This window comes from Ailuropoda melanoleuca, chromosome 3 (assembly GCF_002007445.2).
Source record: "Ailuropoda melanoleuca isolate Jingjing chromosome 3, ASM200744v2, whole genome shotgun sequence".
Taxonomy (NCBI): domain Eukaryota; kingdom Metazoa; phylum Chordata; class Mammalia; order Carnivora; family Ursidae; genus Ailuropoda; species Ailuropoda melanoleuca.
In genome coordinates this window covers 36402602-36416316 of record NC_048220.1, presented here as the reverse complement: position 1 = coordinate 36416316, position 13715 = coordinate 36402602, and the positions used below count along the sequence as shown (strand labels likewise).

General features: G+C 38.5%; 1 protein-coding gene and 1 long non-coding RNA gene across 2 annotated transcripts in view; one reads left to right on the top strand and one right to left on the bottom strand.

Moving 5' to 3' along the window:
* The window catches only part of ANKRD55 (ankyrin repeat domain 55), a 697933-nt gene that overhangs the window by 517956 nt on the left and 166262 nt on the right, over positions 1-13715 (top strand). The window lies entirely within an intron of this gene.
* LOC109490800 lies at positions 761-12977 on the bottom strand. Its single transcript, XR_002144193.2, has 3 exons — positions 12798-12977; positions 4704-4923; positions 761-825 (listed from the first exon to the last, which is right to left on the bottom strand). It is a non-coding gene; the product is annotated as an uncharacterized LOC109490800 (long non-coding RNA).

Here is a 13715-nt window from a genome sequence, read left to right as displayed (position 1 = left end):
TGAACTCTGGAAAGAAGAGAGAAATAGTAGGTTCATAAGTGGTTATAGCAGAGCAGATCAAAGTGGAAGAATCCCAAGGAGTGGGAAACACTCAAGTCAGGGACTGCTTGACTCAGAAATAATTCCACGGAAGACTTTCCCTTGGAGTAGCACTCGTGTGTACCAACCTTGGAGGGCACTGAGTTTCATAGGGGAAGTTGTTTTCTTTTACCTTCACATGTACTCAACTTTTCATCAGAACTGAATATGTCACAAAAGCTGTGGAATGAAGATCATCTCCTTTTCCTGTACAAACCCATCAAGGAAATGGGTCCTCTCAAGAAGAGACTTCCAAAAAGTCAGGATCAAGAAGGAAGAGGTTCATAGTTCAGGAAAAATGCCAGCCAGGTTTCAGGGCCCTAAGCAGTCCAAATTAACTTTAGAATCAGGTGCTGTCAGTCCACTAACATTGTCATTTTTCAAGATTGTCAACTTAGGTCTTTTGCATTTCCATACAAATTTTAGAATTAGCTTATCAGTTTTTATATACCAAAAATGTCTGATGGATTTTATTTGAGATTATACTAAATCTGTAGCTCAGGAGTTGGCAAACTTTTTCTCTAAAGGGTTAGATAGTAAATATTTTAGATTTGGCAGGGTGGGGGTGGGGAGGGTAAAAAAGCCGTACAATAGATAAATGGACAGGCATGGCCATGTTCCAATTAAACTTTACTTACAAAAGCAGGCAGCTTTGACACATGGACCATAGTTTTTTGACCCTATAGCAGAGGAGAACATTTTCCTTCTACTTTCCTGGATTCTACATCTGTGGCCCTGAAAAGTAAACTGATACAAGATAGATTAACAACAGAAAAATAAACAAATTTATTAACATGTTTGGTGCATATACATGTGGGAGAAACTCAGTGATGAATGCATGGAAGGGGGGTTAGAATGTGGGTTGTAGGTAGAATTTTAACAAAAGAAAATAAATTTGTAGAGAAGTGATGTGACAGGAAAAGGGGTTTAGGCCTTTAGGGGTGACAAGCTGTGGTAGGGTAAATATATAGAGAAGCCTAAGGATGATGAAGCCTAGTTGGTAAGTTTTGTTTGTTGTAGACTGTCAGTGCCATTTCATCTCCAAGGATGAGGTAAGGAAAGGGGGAGGAAGACACCTCCACAATGGGAATTTATGTTTTGCTTTCACACAGATAGGGGGAGGGCAGAGAGTTCATCCTGTGTCTGCTTTTTCTTAATTGCCTTTAGCTGAAAATAATCGTTATGCCAGAGAGGCATATTTTGGAGTGACATACTCTAAACCTCTTTATTCTCTGTTATAGATCAACTGACATTGAACAATGTTAAGGTTTCCAGTCCATAAACAGCATCTCTCTCCTACTGAATTAGGTCTTCTGTATTTCAATTCAGCAATGTTTTGTTGTTTTCAGTGTACAAATTTTGTACATTTTTGTCAAATATATGCACACTTCATGAATTTTTTGTAAATGGATTCAAATTAACTTTGTATCAGTGAAGTTTCTTTCTATAAAGTCTATTTTAGGGAATATGGGAATTTATAATTTATGCCTTATTGTCAAGAAGAATATTGCTACTATTTTGCTTAGTAAGTGATTCTCAAATATGGAACTGGAATAAAATTAAAAATCATTATAAACCAATCTGCCCTTAAAATCACATTAATTTTTCTCTCTTTGATTTAGTGCTTCTAAGTAAAGACTTTAGAAAAGCAACTGCGGAACAGAAAATATAGAGTTAAAATTGCAATGAATCAGTTCTTCACGGGTCACACTTAGGGAGTGTAAGAACTGCTGCATATTTTATTTTGAATGGCTACTCAGAAAAAAAAAAGATTTACCATTGTAATTATGTTTTGCTTAGAACAACTCATCTTATGGTATATGCTTCTGGGTGAAGCATGAAATTAGGTCTGGGATTAAGTTGTTGCAACAAAAAATTCCCAAAGTAAAAAGCCATAAACAATGAAGAATACTGTGTGCTGTGTGCATATGTATGGTACAGTGGTAAAGAACATGGGTTTGGAATCAGCCCTGGTTTCAGTCCTGACTCTGCTACTCTCACTCTCTGATATGTTGGGCAAGTAATTTAAGACTTCTAAGTTCCAGCTTCCTCATGTATAAGATGAAAACAGTGTTATTACATGAAGTTGTGGTGAATATTGAATGAAATAATGTGTGAGAAGTTCTTAGGTCCAGGAACATAGTAAATGATCAATGAAAGAGAAATTGAAATTGATGATGATGACGATGACTGTTATAAAACTTATGTATATGACAAATTTGTTCTGACTTCCCCCTCCAAAAACCTTAATATGAGCAAGAAAAATATCTGGGGGCGCCTGGGTGGCACAGCGGTTAGGCGTCTGCCTTTGGCTCAGGGCGTGATCCCGGCGTTATGGGATCGAGCCCCACATCAGGCTCCTCTGCTATGAGCCTGCTTCTTCCTCTCCCACTCCCCCTGCTTGTGTTCCTTCTCTCACTGGCTATCTCTATCTCTATCAAATAAATAAATAAATTCTTTAAAAAGAAAAAAAAGATNGCTATGAGCCTGCTTCTTCCTCTCCCACTCCCCCTGCTTGTGTTCCTTCTCTCGCTGGCTATCTCTATCTCTATCAAATAAATAAATAAATTCTTTAAAAAAAAAAAGAAAAAGAAAAATATCTGATAAATATCTTTAGATTTTGATAGTCAGTTGGAGAGGGGTGGGGGTGTAGAGAGATGGGAGAGATTGATGTTATAGAAACAAACAAACAGTAATTCTTCCTCACTGGACTTCAACCTGAGAAAGGAAAGCCTAGAAAAGAGCAATGAAGGCGAGTCCTGACACTCTTTCTATTCCATAACAATAGAAAGAAACAAAATCTCTCTTAAGGGTCTTCACTTCTGGTCTTTTAGACCCCAAATCCACTATTTTCTGTTTTATAGCAAAGCCAAAAATGAGTACTAAGAGTTAAAAAAAATACAGGCTTCTCAGGAATTAGGATTCCCCCAGAGGGAAGTGGTTCACCTTCAGATAAGACCAACAAGAAGCCAATTGTTGATATCCAGTGCTCAACATACAAAGACTAGAGGTTAAATCTGGAATAGTTTAGGGAAGTCAATGCAAAAAACAGTGAACATAATCATGATTTATATAGATAAATTTAGCCACTTTTAGTATGAAAAATGGTCTGCCATGCAACATAAACAGTCTTTTGTACAACTACTTTTTAAATACGTCCATTTATCTTTCATCGTATTTTATTACTGCTGCATTTTATTATAAACATTATGAGCAGGATCATTTACAGGGAAAAGAGTCAAGAGAGTAGCACTTACTCATGAGAGGCAGTGATGAAATGCTGATACAAACGTGTGTGTGTGTGTGCGCAGATTTTCACATCTTTTTTTTTTTTTTTTGTCTGCCTTTGCACATTCTAGGCTAAGGGATTTCCTCATGTAGAATTACATCAGAAATGCTTGTTGCTTTCTTCAGGACTCTCAGAGTTCTTTCCTGAGTGAAGGTAGTATGCCAAGCACAGTGCCCGACACATCCTACACATTTGTTTAAATTTCCTTTCATTTAATTATGTTCACTTGAGCATCTCTCTAGGAAAGGCGATTTTCGAGGTCCTCTTGGCAGGAAAAATCCTTCAAAGGTGACCCTTCTGAGCGTGCCATGCCCACATTGTCTATGAGTAGCTCTACCTTCTGCTGTTTTCTGCTACCAGTATCGTTTCTTTTGATTCCTGGCTGCTGTATACCTTCCAGAGGTCTTTTACTCTCCTCCAGAAACTTGGGGATTTCCCAAAAGAATCCTGGGTGTTAACTCTTAATCTGTTCTTTACCCCAAACACCCACCATTGGTAGTTATTTACTGAATGCGTACTATGTTGGAGGCATTAGGCTAAGCACCGAGGATACAATAAGACATATTCCGGGGGTGGGAGAGCCACACATGAAATCAACAATATACCATAATAACAGTATATCATAATATCAACAACTGTAATAATATGAAGAGACTTATTGTATAGGAGTATGTATCTAAATATGGCTGGGAAGGAGGAGGTTAGAGGAATGTGTCTCAGAGAAGGTGATGTTTGAGAGGCAATGTTCTGAAAGATAATTAGGAATTAGCCAGGTAGAGAAGAGGAAGGAGGGAAGGAGGACATTACAGGCTGGGAGATCAGCATGTGCAAAATTCTGGAGGCAGCAACCAGAGAGTTGGTTTGAGGAACTGTAAGTGACTGTACAATTGAATGAAGAGAGGTTTAAGGAGTAGATATGGAGATGGGGATAACATGTAAGGTGATAAGGTACTGATTTCATGACTTAGGTGAAGTGATCAGATGCAACTTTATTTTTCCCTACCAATGACCCTTTCAAATTTATTTAGTGGGATAATTTTCACCTGTTCACAAAGGACATAAGGTCTGAAATCATGATTTCATTGCCTACATATTTCTAGAATGTCTAGTCCAGTACAAGGGCTTTAAGATTTATCGAGAGGTGGGACTTCTCCCCACTGACCATGCTAAGACCTGGTTAGTGGTTGCCTGCCTCTGGCAATGTGGGTGTGATTGACTTCAGTTCTCTCTGCCTCCCCACTTGCTCCTCCATTTACTAGCTGTTCTTTCTGGCCCAGCCAGGATTGAAAAGGGTGTGAGAGAGAGAAGTAAAAGAAGAAGACAATTTTTAGTTTACCGGGTAACATTGCACTTTTGGGCTCAGCAGGTGGTTAAAACTAACTCTCTCCATGGGACCTTTCCGTGGGTTCCTTGAGATCTTACATCCCTCCTGTGGTCTCTTGATTCAGACAGATGCATCTCTATTCTGGTGGTCATTTGCAGTTCCTTCCTGAGCCCTTAGGAATCCAGCAGTGACATTGGCACTGACATGGGCATATAAATCTGTAGATTGGAAACTAGAGACACAAAAATGACAGGTTATGTGATTTGTATGTGATTGAGGTGGTAGTACAAACCAGTGGGAAAATGGTACAAGTGACTTTTATAAAAGAAAAAATGAAGTTATATTCCAATTTAAACTATTTTCAAAAATGGGTTCCCATTAGATTGAAAATCAAATGTGAAAAACAAAACTTTAAGACAATTATAAAAAAATGTATAAGAGAATCTTTGACATGGAAGTAGAGAAAGATTTCTTAGGCAAGACACTGAAAGTATGACTCATAAAGAAAAAATCTGATAAAATTTTAAAATTCAAAGCTCTTCATCTTCAAAATATGTTATGGTTAAGAGATCCAAAGACTTGTGGAAAATATTTGAGCCATAGTTAACAGACTGAGGACTAGTATTCAGAAATGTAAAGAACTACTGAGATAATAAAAATATAAACAACCCAATGAACACGTATGGAGATTATGAACAAGAAACTCACTGAGGTGGAAATCCAGGTGACCAAGAATCATACAGGTTTTCTCAGCCTCACAACTAATCAGGGAGGTGCAAATAAAATAATAATAATGAAATACTCTTTCATAGCTTTTGGATTGACAAAGATTTTAAACTCCAATAATATCAACAACTGACAAGGATGTGGGAAGTGGAAAACATCATATATGGCTGTGGAGAGTATAAATTAGAATGTCCTCTAAATTTCTAAATAAAGTATAATATGTACATACCCTGTGACTCCTAAGTGTAAATCCTAGAAAATCGAAATGAAATAGAAATCCTATATACATAGTACATTATACAATGTATCAGTTCCCCGTGGTAGCCATAACAAATTACCACAAACTTGATGGCTTAAAACAAAAGAAATTTATTCTCACGGTTCTGGAGGCCAGAAGTTGGAAATCAAGGTGGAGGCAGCTCCCTTCAGAGGCCCAGGGAGAATTCGTTCCTTGCCTCATCCAGGTTCTAGTGGCTGTGGCCATTTCTTGGCTTATGGCTGTGTATATGTCTCTCTCTCTCTCTGCTCTGTCTTCACATGGCCCTCACCTCTCTATGTGTGCTGTTGAATTTCCCTCTGCCTCTCTGTTACAAGGATCCATGTAATTGAATTTAGAGCCCAACTCCATAACCCAGATATTTAACTTAATCACATCTTTTGCCATATAAGGTAATGTTCACAGATTCAAGGGATTAGGACATGAACAAATACTTGGGGATATTGCTCATCCCACTATAGGGACATATACAATGATGTGTATTAGGAATTGCTGTTAATATCGAAAATTGGGAAGCAACATAAATGCCCCACCCATAAGATAATAGATAAAGGGTGATTTGTTCATATGATAGAAAATTATATAGCAATATAGAGCCCATTTCCTCTTTATATCAAAACACATAGATATCAAAGACTTGTAATAAAGCAAGTTGCAGGTACCATTTATTTAATTTTTTTTAAAGATTTTATTTATTTATTTATTTGACAGAGATGGAGATAGCCAGCGAGAGAAGGAACACAAGCAGGGGGAGTGGGAGAGGAAGAAGCTGGCTCATAGCGGAGGAGCCTGATGTGGGGCTCGACCCCACAACACTGGTATCACGCCCTGAGCCGAAGGCAGATGCTTAACTGCTGTGCCACCCAGGCGCCCCCCATTTATTTAATTTTTAACACAGGAAAACAGATATTTAGTTAAAGGATAAAAGCATGAGCTGAATAGATACATGCAGATATATGACAGTGTTAGAAAGGGGAAAGCATCAGCAGGGCAGAAGATAGGAAGAAGAACAAAGATGATTTCATTTTAAGTTTTCTTTTAAAAAAATATGCCAAGTAGAAATTCCAAAATGTGAACACTTCTTAATTCTCAGTGATAGATGCATAAGTGTTTATCATTACACATGTTAAAATTATTTTTTAAATGTTTTATATTTTATTTTTTTAATATTAAAAAAAGAAAACATTTACTAGTTACTCTGATAAAAGTATGGAGGATAGATTAGAAAAGGCAGGAAATAGAGGAAAGGAGATCAGTTGGAGATTATTAAGAAGAGATAAGACGTTTGAAGATTTGACCTAAGAGAGTGACCATGAGAATAAGAGTGAAGAAAGTGATTATAAACAACATCTAAAGGGTAGAATCTGTAGGACCTGTGACTGAGTTGATGGGTCAGGGTTCAAGGGTGATGCCAAGTCACTCACTTGAGGAACCAGATGAATGGTGGTTGTGGAGTCACAGGCAACTACTGATCTGCTTTCTATCACAGGAGATTAGTTTTTACTTTCTAGAACTGTATGTAAATGTAACACAGTAGGTACTCTTTTTGCCTGGCTTCTTTGTCTCAACATAATTACCTTGATATTCATTCCTGTTATATATAAAAATTCTTTTTTGTGTCCTTGTAGATATAGTTTTATTGTTTGCCAATCAACCTGGACTGTCTCTTCCTTGCTGATTTGCTCCCTGGCTTGTCACCACACAAGATTTATTTTCCCCTTCTTCACCTACCCACTGCTCTACCATATCAAATTCCACAGCTTCCCAAAATCTTCTTGTCACCATTTGATGGGCAATGATGATACCAGAGGGATTTCTTGCAAAATGTTACATTAACAAAATATTAAGTGAACAGTATTCTCAAGGGGGTTAGATGAGGTAATCCTCAAAGTCCCATTCTCAAAAATTCTCTGATTTGCTGCATTTCTGCTTAGTTCATCATCCTACAAATGAACCATCATTTCTAATATGGATTTGCTAAAGACACAAAGATAGCCAGTGTTAGTGAGATAAGGCTAAATGAACACTCTAATTACCATGTTTGGAGTTGCCCCCACATTCATCTTTTGGTTGGCCTATGCAGAAAATAAACAACAAGAAAACTAATAAATAAATACCAGGGGAGTAAGTTCCACATACTTATTATTTTGTGGTCTATTTTGTGAATAAAGGGGGCTACTATATGGATCAAATTCAATTGGTATCCCGAGGACTCTAGTGCTGCCTTAGAAAAATAATTAGTCTGACATACCAACATCTAGGCAGTCGGCTGAAGCCTGATTCCAGGAAGTAGGCACTTTGACAGAATAACAAGCATGGATGCCCAGGGGAAAGAAAACCCCTGAAAGAGTTGTTTTAAGTAGCTGTTTAATGATTGAGCACCTTGAAATGCTTTCGCTCAGCAGGGTGAAATAATACTACATAGGGATGTCTGGGTGGCATTTAAGGTTGACAGTAATGAGTGTTGGTTAAAAAAAAAAAAGTATTTTATTGCTCTAGCAATTGCTAGACCTCCTGAAACATCTCCATTCTTTACACCTGTACTAAGAAAGAAGAACAAAGCAAAGGAAGGAAGGAGGGAAGGAAGGAAGGAAAGGAAGGGAAAGGAAGAGTGTTTCTACCTTGGTTGCTTAGTTTCCAAAGACTCCTATAACAGTTTAAAAGCTAACAGCAATTGATCTCTTATAACTCACCAGGCTTTGTGCTCAGTGCTTTACAAATATTAGCTTATTTAACCTTCACAATTGTGTGTGAAACATTATTCCCCCTTTCTTTAAGTACTAAAGCCAGAGAAATCCTAGACAAACAGGTACAAGTTAGTTTTTTTTATAAGATTGCAAAAAAATGAATCTTTCTCTGCTCTTGCACAAAACTTCTCCAAGTTAAGTGAAGGAACGTTTTAGTGTGTAAAGAGACAGGGCTCCCCTGAGTCCTCATTTCCACAGCTAATAGCACCTAGAAGACCTTGGACAAGCCACATGACCTCTCTGGGCTTCAGTTCCTTTCTTCTTAAAAAGATGGATAAACAGTCCCCACCCTGGCTGCACACTAGAATCACCCGAGGAACTTTGAAAAACTGCCAATGCCAACCCTGCCTCTGCCCTGATTCCTGACTAACTGAATCTCAGAATATCTGCAGTTGGGGTAAAGTATCTGGCTTTATTGCAGGGCACAAAGTATATATGTCCCTACTTCTTTGAGCTAACAATGTAGTGGGAGAGCAAAATGGAAAACAAAAATCACATACATACACACACATATATCTGTACATAAAATACATATGAAATACTTATATTTCATATATGTATATGACACGGCATGTGCTATTAAGAAAAAGGAGAAAGGATAGTGTTATATAAGAGAGTGTAATAAAAAGAACATGATTAAAAAGGGAGGCGGAGGGGTCTGAGAAGATATTACTGTGTGTCAGAAGAACAGAAATGGGTGTTGGTTGGGCACAGTGCAGGTGAAAGAGCTTCCTAGGCAAAGGGAATATATCTTACTTGATTAGATACATATCAAACTTGGTTGTCTCTTTCCATTGCGTATGAATACATAAACACACACACACACACACAGATATATTACTATACGTACATATAGAATAACTTGTTTGAAGACCCCGAGCCAGAAAAGCAAGGTGCAAAGGACAGGACAAAGTGACCAGGAGTGCGGCGTGAGATTGACCTTGGGGAGGTCAGCAGCAGCTGGAACATGTGATGGGTTGTATTGAGGATCTTAGATTTTATCTTAAGTATACAATAGCAATAGCAAGCCAGTGATAGTTTTAGGCAGGTGAGTTACACATTGAGAGTTGTCTTTTAAACGATCGCTTGTGATTGAAGTGTGGAGAAAGTTTTGGTTGGGACTAAAGAAAAAAGAGGAGAAAGTTAGAAGATATTGTCATGACCTGATGAAGCTTTTGTTCCTTAATGATGCCAAGCTTCAGTAGAATTCTAGGTACCTGTGGAGACTGAATAAAAAGTGGAAGAACAGGAGGCAAGAAGTTTGACAGAATGCAAGTGACATAATTCATTAAAAATCAGGAAATTGCTTTGCATTGAATTTAGAGTAGTGCCTTTGACTTAATACAAGCTCTTCTCTTCCGCCTGGGCTTACCAGACAGGCACCCTGAGTTGCCCTGCCCCCATTCCTATTCTCTCTCCCATTGTGTTTCTTCTTCCTTGTCATTGTTTATATTTCTATTCCAAGGCTTAGGGTGCCATTCAACCCTGTAGCTCCCATTTTTCCATCCTTGCAAGGGTTTCCATTGTGCACTAGAGCATGGTTGGAGGAAGATACTAATTGTGCAGGGTTTGGCCAAGCATTGATTATGTAGCTTTGTGTGCCCTGCTTGAGTGGCTGGTCCACTGGCCACAGTCCATTTCCTAATGGAGAGGTGTCAGCTTCACAAAAACATCACCTCGATTGGCACTAATCACCACCTTTCAGAGCCGTCATCACCCAAAGGCTCAGGAATGAAAGGTCAGCAGGAAAATGAACTTCCCTCACACCTTCTGGGGTGGCCCTTGGCTTCTGATCATGCAGGGAGCAAGGGCTTTGGGGGAACAGGGTTCTCTGCCTTTCTGTTCTTACAGCAGATGTTTCTCAAGAAGCCAGCCTTATGACACTAATCTTCAGTTTGTGCACTGACTGGACACACAGCAGAGTTCCGTCTTGTTAAATTTCTGGCCCTGTCCTAGTTTCCAGGTGATTCCCAGTCTCTCCACCCCCAGCCTTCAGAGGATTCAAACTGCAGATGGTCCTGGAGAAGGAGGTGGCAGTAGCACGCCCGTGCCCTAGCAGGGTATGTTCCCAGCACCCACATCCTTATCCAGGCAGTGATTGAGCTGTCACCCAAAGACTTCTTAAGTAAAAATAGCTCCCGGTCAAAGTCAATTTTTCAGTATAGCAAGTTCATTCACGTAAGTCCTTTCCCTTTGATCCTCGTGACCCCTTGTGAGGGGCACGGGGCAGGTATTGTTATTAGTCCCATTTTACAAATAAAGGGATAGAGAACAGAGAGGCTGGTGACTTGCACAAGGTCCCACAGTCATTTTGTGGTGGAGCTGGCTCACCAAACTGAACTGTTATGAGTTGTAAGTGCATGTGGATCAAATGAGATCACATGTACCAAAGCACTTTGAAAGCTGGAAAGCACTATATATTTGTATTAGTTTCTTGAGGCTGCAGTAGTAAATTACCACAAAATGAGTGGCTTAAAATAACAAACGTGTTCTCTCCCAGCTCTGGAAGCCAGAGGTCTGAAATCCAGCAGGACCTCTCTTCCCCTGGGGAGCTTTAGGGGAAATCTGTTCTCTGCTTCCTCCAGCTTCCACTGGTTGTCACCATTTCTTTGCTTGAGGCCACTTTACTCCAGTCTCTACCTGAGTGGTGACTTTCCCTCTTTCACTTCTCTCTGTGTTCTCTGTCTCAAATCTTCCTCTGCCTTTCTCTCAGAAGGATTCTTGTTATTGAATTTAGAGTCTACTCTAATCCAGGGTGATCTCCTCATCCCAAGATCCCTCATTTAAGTCCATTTACAAAGACCCTTTTTCCAAACAAGGTACATTCATAGTTTAGTGATTGGAACATGGGTGTGTATACAGTATTTAAGGCTGTCGCTGGTGATGGTGCTGGTGCGAATGCTGCTGGGGATGCGGCAGAGCCCTGGCACTGTCCAGTAGTTCAGATGCCCCCCTTTTCCATCTCTGATAATCAAGTCAAGGCAGCATAACCTAGTAGTTAAAAACACAGACTCTAGATCCAGTCTGCCTAAGGTTCAAATGCTAGTTCTACCACTTGATGATTATGTGACGTTGAACAACTTCCTTAATCACTCTGGGTCTTCTTTTTTTCCCCTGTAACATGAAGGTAACAAAGTCTTTTCTCACAGGGTTGTTGCAAGGACCAAATGATTTAATTATGTTAAAGTGCTTAGACCAGTGTCTATACTACAGAAATATTAACTATAATTATAGTTATATTTCCTTATGTGGCACTATGACTAATGGTAAGTTCTCTCACCTCACCTGTTTATTGTTCAATAATGATTTGGGTAAATAATGGACTTGCTCCTCTGAAGAAGAATTTTTTAATCAGTCACTAATTCTAAGCATTTCTGGGTATGTTTTCTAAAAAAGGAACATTCTAAATTACGTGTAGGGAAAAAAAAAACTAAATGCAATGAGAAGGGATCATTGGTTTTTAAGTCCTCCATTAGCTTCTCATTTGATCCTGAAGGTTCTGATGTCTTTTGAGTTCTTTATTCAATCTAAAACTTCAGTTTGTCTTACTAGGATTTAGAAGAGTTCTGCAGGCTGACAAGTCATTAAAATATTAGAGACATTTAAGAGAATGCAGTGGTTTTTAGGATGGACTAAGTGTTTGAGCAAAATGTGACAAAGTGGAGTGATACTAGATTGACTCATTCGTGTAGCTTCAACCCAAACAAGTAATGTTAGGTTTCCTGGACTAGAGCTGAGTACTCCTGTGCTTCTTTTGGATTTTATTTATAATAAACTCTATTGCTTTTCCTAAATTTGTCCAGTTTCTCCTACATTAATCTCACCCAAAGGCACAATGTCAGAAGAGAAGATAAGAATGATATTTTTGCTCCTGGAATCAGGCTTACCAAGACAAGCATTAAGTTTGGCATCTCATTAGTGTATCCAAAAGAAAGTGATGGGGGAACCTAAATGCTGTCATAAAAATAAATGTTGACAGAGAAGAGACAAGCTGGAAGGAACCTTGAGTATAAATTTATACGATGCCCATAACTTTATTTTTTAAAACTTTTTCACTGTGAAAGTAAAGTATATTAATCAAAATTTTGGAAGTCATGTGGAGAAGTGCTCCCCAAAACTAAATAAAACTTTGTAGTAGTTGTACTATCCAGAGATAAATACTATTAATATTTTTATTTTCTTCCAATATAAGATGCAATTTTCTTTCCATGGTTGGAACTATGCTGCTGAAATTAGAAATGCTTCTCCTCTCTAGAAAGACAGTATTTTGATACTTATTTATCATAACAAGATGATAACTTTTATTATAAAAGACAGAGATGGATCAAAAGAATCTTCCTCTCCTTTGCGTCCTACCTCATTACAGCGCCAACGGGTACCCAGTTGTCCACACTCCTCTGTCCTCTGCCCCAAAACAGGTCTGTGCAAGTGTCCTCATAGTTCCACGCAGCTACTGGAGTGGATGAAGCAGGGTTGTCTTCTAACAGCTGAACAGCAATACTAGAAGGCAGTCACAGATGCATCTCTTTTTTAGGACAGTTGAAAACCTTAATAATTATAGTACAATTAACTGTGATCTTTCTATCTAAATACTTTGAACCTAGTAACTCATTTAATCCTGACAATTCCAATTAGGTGATTCACCCTCAATAGGTGTAGAGTCAGGCTTTGAGCCCATAGTAGTAGTCTTGCCTTTATAACCAACTTAGAAGAACTCTTATAGATATGCTGACAGTGTGATGGTGATCCCAACACTGCAGAACAGTCTAGTGATGAAGAGAAACTGGAGGAGGTTCCGAACTGAAAATCTGAGAGTGAGTTGGAAATTCAGAATTTATTAAAATGTGAGATGTTATCATACGTAGAGAAATTGAGTGAATTTAATGACATTGGGAAGAGTTTTGTTTTAAAATTAGTCATCCATTGAAGTGATATTGTAATATTATATAATACTTAGGTTTATCTTCTTTTATATTTTGTGATTGAAAAAGAATAATCAAATAGAGAAGTCTGCTGAGTTTGATTTGGCCAACTCCCCCAAGGGAAGGCCATAGCTCAGGTGAGAGGCCACCACCTACTAGGGAGAGTCAGGCAGTGGGAAGATCATGGGGCTTCAGACTCAAATTCCTTCTCTACTATTTGCTAGCTAAGGTATTTACTAGGTGCTCCTTGTTCACCCTTTTTACAAAATTTCTTTTTAAAAAAAATTTTTAGCTTTAATTTTAATTCCAGTATAGTTCACATACAGTGTTACATTAGTTTCAGATGTACAAT